Source organism: Notamacropus eugenii, chromosome 1 (genome assembly GCF_028372415.1).
Source record: "Notamacropus eugenii isolate mMacEug1 chromosome 1, mMacEug1.pri_v2, whole genome shotgun sequence".
NCBI classification, from domain to species: Eukaryota; Metazoa; Chordata; class Mammalia; order Diprotodontia; family Macropodidae; genus Notamacropus; species Notamacropus eugenii.
Window position 1 is genome coordinate 32,281,220 of NC_092872.1, and position 7,984 is coordinate 32,289,203.

Sequence of the window (7,984 nt, forward strand, 5' to 3'; positions counted from 1 at the left end):
GCATGGTTATAAATGGGAAAGTACACTGACCTCTGGTCAGCAATAGCTGTATTAGCCTGGGAGAAAGGATGCTTGAAAGCTCACAGGGTCAAGTCAATAGATACAGTAAATAAGCAACCTGGAAATATTGTGAGTCTCCCTGCTTCTGGTCAAGATTTGTGGTACATTGTACATTTGTGAATATTGTGGTACTGTAGAAAGAACACTGTACTTGGAATAAGACCCAAACTCAAATCCTAGATCTAATATTTAATATCTAGGTGACCATGAACAAGTCTCTTTACCTCTCTTGGCCTTGGTAAATTTCACTGTAAAATGAGTTTCATGGATGTCAGAGGTCTGCTTAACAAATGGTTAAATCATTCCTAGCTTGCAGGCCACAGAAAAACAGGCACCAGGCTGAATTCGTCCCATAGATCATAGTCTGCTCTAAGGTTTCTGCCAACTGTAATTTCTACAAGTTATCTAGTGACAGTCACATAGCTACTAAGTGGAAGGGTTAGATTTTGTTGTTATTCAGTCATTTCAGTTGTGCCTGACTTGTTGCAACCCCATTTGGGGTTTCCTTGGCAAAGATAACAGAGAGCTTTGTCATTTCTTTTTTCCAACTCATTTTAGAGATGAGGAAACTGAAGCAAACAGGGTTAAGTGATTTGCCCAGGGTCACACATCTAGTAAGTGTCTCATGTGAGATTTGAATTCACAAAGATGAGTCTTGTCCACTGTACAACCTGCTGCCTGGAAGAGTTAGAAATAGTACCCAAATTTAGTGATGTCCAACTTGTCCAACAATATGATGGCAACATGTTATTTGCTCAGGTTTTCAAATCTGTGTCACAAAACGTTTTCAAACTGAGCAGATCCATGCTTCTTATTTCGTGTAATGTGATTTACATGATATATGTGTATGGTGGGTTTCTCCCTTACCAAATATAGTAACAACAGTTATAATAAAAATAAGATATCATACATTTCAAGACTACTTTAGCATTTGTGTAGCATTTTCCTCACTTCTCTAGTGGGAGATACTATTATCTCCATTTTAGATATGAGGAAACAGGAGCAAAAAAGGAAATTGACTTATTCAAAGCAACACATCTAGTAAGTTTCAGAACCAGGATTCAAATCCAGGTCTTCTGACTATAAGGGCAGTGTTCCTCCTAGTATATCACACTGTTTACATATCATATCTTGAAGAACCAGCTTCTCTGCTTATGCAACAGAATGTCCATGATAGGTCTTTATCACAGGTATTTGGCGCTGGTATACCAAACTACTGAAAGCCCTGTGGACTTGTTGGTACACAGAATACATTATTAAGTGTTAATTAGTACCATCAGTCCTTGGAACACTGGAGTGGTTTCTCAGCAAACTAATTGCTGAATATATTAACAAGCCTTGTTGCACATTCTTAGAAAAAATATTCAAATACAGTGTTGTATGAAAGGAGAGAAGATTAGCATTCCCATTGATAAGGATGGAAGAAAAGTCCTAGTGGCCTTTATACATACAGTTAAGACAACTAATGTGGAAATTTATTTAATATGATTGCACATGTATAACCTCTATCAGATTGCTTGCCGTCTTGGGGAAGGGGTTTGGAGGAGAGGGAGAAAAATTTAGACTTAAAAATCTTATAAAAAATGAATGTTGAAAAATGTCTTTACTTGTAAATGGAAAAAAATATTCTTTACAAAAAATTCAAATACATTTCCTGTACCCCAAAGGTAAAATGTCTCAAATATCAGCAATTTTATTTGTGCTGCAAAAATTTAACATTTCAGTAACGATTATAGCTATTTGAAAAATGGTTTTAGAGCAAGTCCATGTTTGAAATGAATTAGAAAATCTATAACAGAACAGGGAAAATTGCTTTAAATAAAAATCCACTTAACATATAAAAAAAACTGAGTTTTGTCCTTTATTCAACAAAAAATGATAAATCCCAAGAGGCCAATTAGGTGTATATTCTAATGGTAAAAGACAGAGGGCACTCAAGTAGCGTAAAACAATGAAGCATGTAACTATTTTAATATACAGAGTTTTTATCACCCACTCTCCCCTCTCAACCCTGGTCATTTAAATGACACTCTTCCAAAAGAGATGTCTTTAAATATATATTAAATACAAAGTAATTATATATATGATTTGTATATACATATATGATTTATATACATATATTCTTACTATGCCCATAGATAAAAAATGTAAGTGGATATGTATTTCCCCTTGTTCCTTTTTTCTGACTATTTTTGCCACAATGGTACATTATGTTTTCCTTTAAGAAAACATTATTAATATGTTGATGTCCTTGGTTTTAAATAATTTGTAAATTAGTCATTTTTGTCAATGTGTACGTAGTAATAATGATTCACTTTGCACTTGTATAACTTTTCTTAAAGTTCATTCCAAAAGACAGAACAATAAAATAAGCTGTGAAGAGGATCGTAAAAGATAATAAGGTAGGCATTGGGTGCTCACATCTGAAGGAATAAAATTTTCTCTAACATAAAGTAGTCCCTGAAATTCTCAAGTGTCTAATATCATGAAAGATTTTGTTAGTGAGTGCCAAATAAAGACCATTCAAGTAGCTGCTGTATTACAGGGGTAGGGAGTCCACAAAAGGAAAGAGTCTTTCACTACTTAAAATCCCCATTTTTGTGCATTAACTAAGTAAGTGTCAAAGAACTTTGTAAGATTTTGTGTGCTGTCCCAAAATTGAACTCATTAAATTGCTTCAGACCTTTGTAAAATATAGTCTAACTTGTGAAATCTGTATTTCATGGATGTGTTGTATATTGTAAGTCACACCTTTTCAATCTGTGTGACTTTTATATATGTCTTCTCTTAACTTCTGCAAAGTAGACTGACCCAACAGCATGGAGACAATACTAAGACTGTTTACCAGTCTGCTTCCTTCTCCAATAGTATATCATACCATGGGTGGAAGTATTATCATGCTTTTAAATTTTGAATTAAATTACAGATTTTAAAAATTATCATTCCATAAGAATTCATTAAGTCCTTATTACATGCCAGGTATTGCACTATGTGCTGAGAATACAAATACAAATGTCTACATTCTAGTAAAGGAGAAAGATACTACAAATGAGAATGAAAACCAGGGGAGTGGAAGGACGATGGTGAAGAGGAGAAGGAACAGAACTGAAGGGCATGGTACACCAAGCCTTCAGGAGATGAGTCAGTAGTAGAGCCTGAAGAGGGATGAAGAATTCTTTAGAGCTTCTGAGAAGAACCAGTCATTTAGAAGATGGAAGCTTCGGGGCAGAGACCTATTACTATGTGGTAATAATATAATTAAGTATTATTACAGAGAACTCTTAAGAATTCAACAAAAACAAAGCTTTATATAATGGGCTAAGATCAGAAGAAGAGAGTTATTTCCTTAGAGTCTTAGATTTTTTCAGAATTTTACTTTGATTTACTTTTGCTGTTTTCTTATATCCTTAATTTCTTTGTCAGTAAATATATACCTATCTACATCCATATTACTAATGAATTAAAAAGTTTAGATTAGACTTTTGGTGTCTAAATCATGACCATAAATGTAAAAGATGTTTATTGGCAGGGGTTATCAGCATGAAAACCACTAAAATGAATTTTTAAAAGCATTAGTGGAAAACAATAATTTTCAGGTCTTTTTTCTGCCATTCAGGTACACATTACTTCAGGCTGAAGACCTAAGAGACAAAGGAAGAAGTAAAGAAAAGAAAGGTTGTTTTGAAACCAAAAGGATTTCTGAGAGAGGGTTCCTGAAGGGAGTTTATAATACTTCAAGTATATGAAAAGCTCTCTTTCCAAGCTTTGGTTACTTTACATTAAAAAAAAAAAGTTAGAGTATATATTGTAGTACAGTGGATTTTACACTAGTCAAGCATTTAGGTAACTAGCTGCATAGTCTCAATCATGTCATTTCACCTTTTTAGGCCTCATTTTATTCATTGATTAGATATGTGAGTTGGACTATAGAACTTATTGTATATTACTATTGTATATCTAAGATTATATTACTTTTCTCAATAAAGGTACATGTGTATAACAGTAGTGACTCTACTGTTATATAACTTTTTACATGATCAAATTTTATAACTTAAAATATTTGCAATCAAAAACATTGTCTAATGTTGGATTTCTTTTGTTATGTATCTCTTATGTCTAATTGCTAGGTGAGGGGAGATGTGCAATATAAATTTCTTATTTCAATTATAATAGTTCTGATGGTACTCAAAATAATTTGAGAAAGTTTTCTTTCTCCAGTTTGTATAAAAACAAAAAAAATAAAACTTTCCAAAATTCAACAGATAATGGTGATTTTTCTTTTATTGGCTGAGTGTACAAAAACAAAGCAAAACAAACCTCATTTCTGACTCTTTCGTTGTCACTATTTTCTTTAAGGCCTTCTCACAAAATCAGAGTGAACTATATGCCTTATGAATAGCATTTTCAACTACTACTTGGAGATAATGACATTTTGCCTGGGGCATGTTAGTCCCTTACAATGCCAGAGTTCTTTTTACGTATTTTATGATGATTTGAATTTCTAACATCTGAAAGATTATTTATTCTATCATATTTGTGATGTTTCTTCTATAACACACAACTTACATTAAGATTTTGTTCAAGTTGGAGGTTTAAAGAATTACCAGTACTATATTTTCAAACAATCAGCATTAGTGTTTCAGCTATACTGAAGTGCTTAGACTTCTGGCAGGGGAAAAGGTATATATGCTTATATAGGACTGTAACTGAGTAACATAAAAAGAGGGTATAGAAAGGCATAAATGATTGTGTTTACTTGAGTTTTTAGGGAATGGTGTTTAGAAAATAGAGATGTGGATAAGACTTATGATTTCATTGCTATTGGTTGGTTATTGTCCTTTGTTCTCAAGGAGGATCAAAATGATTTCACTATGATAAAGTCAAGTTTCAATGTGTTTGACTGTGGCTGATCAGAGCAATATGAGCTTGGATTGCTCTACCACAGACTAGGCACAAATAGTCCATGTGAACAATTGGGGTGATACTCTAAATTTGCACCTCCTGTACTTCCTTTGAGCTGTTTCATTTCTGCTTTGCTCATAGGGCACAGCACTTTCTCTGATGTGGGTACGCCATGTTGAGCAGTCCTGTGCCATTGTCTCCCATGTAACATAATCAATTCCAAAGATCCTGAGAGAGACCTTGGGAGCGTCCTTGTGTTGCTTCTTCTGACCACCATGTGATCACCTACCCTGTGTGAGTTCCCCATAAAATAATCATTTTGGTAAGCATATGTTTTGCATGTGAACAACATGCCCAGCCCATCAGAGCTGCAGTCTCTGAAGCACAGGGTGAATGATTGGTAGTGTAGTTCGAGTAAGGACCATAAGGAACTACTGGATAAAGAAACTCCCTCTACCAATGCAGAATAGCATCTTCTCTGCTGCATGCATTCTTAGACAGTTGTTTAGGGCACTAAGAAGCTGTCAGTAAGTTGAAAAGCATTTATTACATGTCTACTATAAACCAGGCTCTGTGTTGGGCTATGGGGCTATAAAGGGAAGGCAAAATGCCATCGCCAGGATGAAGGAGGTCACAATCTAATGCAAATAACTATTCACAGACAAGATATATACAGGATAAACTGGAGATAATCAAAACATGAAAGGTATTAACAATGAAAAGTAATTAGTTTCCATGGAGCCAGTGGTAATATAGAAAAAGACATGATTTAAAAGACAGCAGAAGAGAACTGGTAACATTACATTTCCCTTTATGAAAAATTGCAAATATTCATGATACATGTAAAATATTGCATTTGATAACATCAGTGAAGAATAAATTGTGTATCAAAGCATAGACTAGGACTCATTCTATTAGGTATATCATGATGAAGGGACCTTACTGAATTCTGAGCTAATCACAGTAGTTACGGTAAAATTTTTAAGGCCTAATTTCCATTGGTCTCTGTTCACATTACTCTTTTTTAAAAAAAAATCCCATTCCATTTTGTCTTTAAAGTGATAAAGAACAGATGATATTAATGAAACATGTAATTTATAAGACCATTTAAAGAGCAATCTATAGCTCAAGGAAAAATTTTAGCAATAAGAAAAAAATTCAAATATGGAGGTGCCACAATTAGAATCACACAAGACCTAGCACTGGTAACACTAAAAGTCTGCAGGTTTTGGAACACCATATATCATAGAGCAAAAGAACTGGGATGTGGCCAAAACTATCATAGCCAGCAAAGCTAATCATAATCCTAATGGACAAAAAATGGATTCAATGAATCACTAGACTTTCAAGATTTTGTTGCAAAAACAAACCTGAACTTGATATAAAACTTGACATACAAGATCTAAGAAAAATATAGGGTATGTATCAAAGACTAATTACAAGGGACTCAATAATGAGAGACTGTTTACTTTTTATATGAAGAAATATAAAATGTATGTCTAAGATTGCTACTAGTAACTGAGTGGTTTGAACAAAAAATTGGGGCAGAGTTAAGTATGATGCGATTCTAAAAAATAATACAATCTAGAAAAAGGTAAAAAGAACAAATATATGAATGAGATGCAAGAAGAAGATTTGACACAGAGGAATGAGATGGAGGAGGAGACCCGGTAGTTCTGGACCCCTATTCTCATTGGGTACAGGTTAAAGAGGGAATACTGCATATGTACATTTTTATCTATGTATGTATGTATGTACATATACATGTCTTCTAAATTCAGAAAGAAATGAAAGGCTAAGGGGACAAGAAGAGGGAGAGTATAAGGAAGGAATTATCGGACGGGGGGTAGGGGGTAGGTTAAGTAACAGGAGGGCAAGGTAGCAGGTAAAAGAAAAGTAGAGGAGTCTGGATGATAGAAAATAAGGGACAAACACAAATAAAAATAAAGAACAGGAATAGGATTTATTAGGGAAAAAAGCAGGGGTAGTAATCATGATCTCAGATGATGTTAGAGCTAAAATAGATTTAGTAAAAACAGAAAAATAAGGAAACTATACTATATGTCAGTCACATTAATCAATATTGGTTTAGACAAGTTAAAATAACTAGATGGTAAAAGGTTGCTATGGTGTAGGAAATGATGAGTTAATGGACCTAGAAAAACATAGAAAGACTTGGACCTGTAAAGGAAGATGTTATCCACCCTCAGAGAAACTGAGGACAAATAAGTACAGTCTTACATAGATACAAATGAATGCATATATCTATATATAAGCATGTTTATAAATGTCTAGTCGTGTATAAATATATATATGTGTATGTAAGTATGTATGTGTATATGTATGTATATACCTGTGTGCATATGTGTATGTATTCATATGTGCATATATACACACATATATTTGTGTGTGTGAGTGCATATACACACTTAATTGCAGCCTTCTTGGGGGAGGTGGGAAGGAAGGGTGATAAAAGAACAGAATAAAAAGTAGAGAATGAAAGAAAACTTACAGGAAAGCAAAGATGGACAGCTCTGAACGCAATGTGTGGTATCTATTATATAGGCATTCTTAAAATGGAAATTTATTGCTGTATGTAATGAGTCCTCTCTTATGTTCTGCTGTGTACGTGGTGAAGCTTTTATCTTTTCTTATTTCGTACTGAAATTTATGTGTGCGTTTTTTCTTTTCTCATTGTGCAATTAAATTTTGGTATTTTAAAATTTAAAATTAATTTAAAAAGCATATCCATACTCTACTATCTAAATTGAATTTCATCTTTTAAGAATTTTTAAACAAGAATTGGTCTAGTATTCTTGAATTTGTAGTTCAGAGATACAAGAATTCATTCCCAGACCTGTAATGGACTGGCTTAAGAAACTCTTTAAGGGAGATCTCACCCAACTATCTCAATGGTTTCATGCCCCTTTTTAACAATCTCTTGAATGTTCTTTTCAACTTCCTGTGATCGCAATTGTGAACTGTCATCTTGCACCAAAATTTAGCCTTCAGTGGTTGTGTT

General features: G+C 33.8%; 1 pseudogene; it reads left to right on the top strand.

The window, feature by feature from the left end:
• Positions 1–1,433: 1,433 nt before the first annotated feature.
• On the top strand, positions 1,434–1,541 carry LOC140521898 (U6atac minor spliceosomal RNA; annotated as a pseudogene).
• Positions 1,542–7,984: the final 6,443 nt, after the last annotated feature.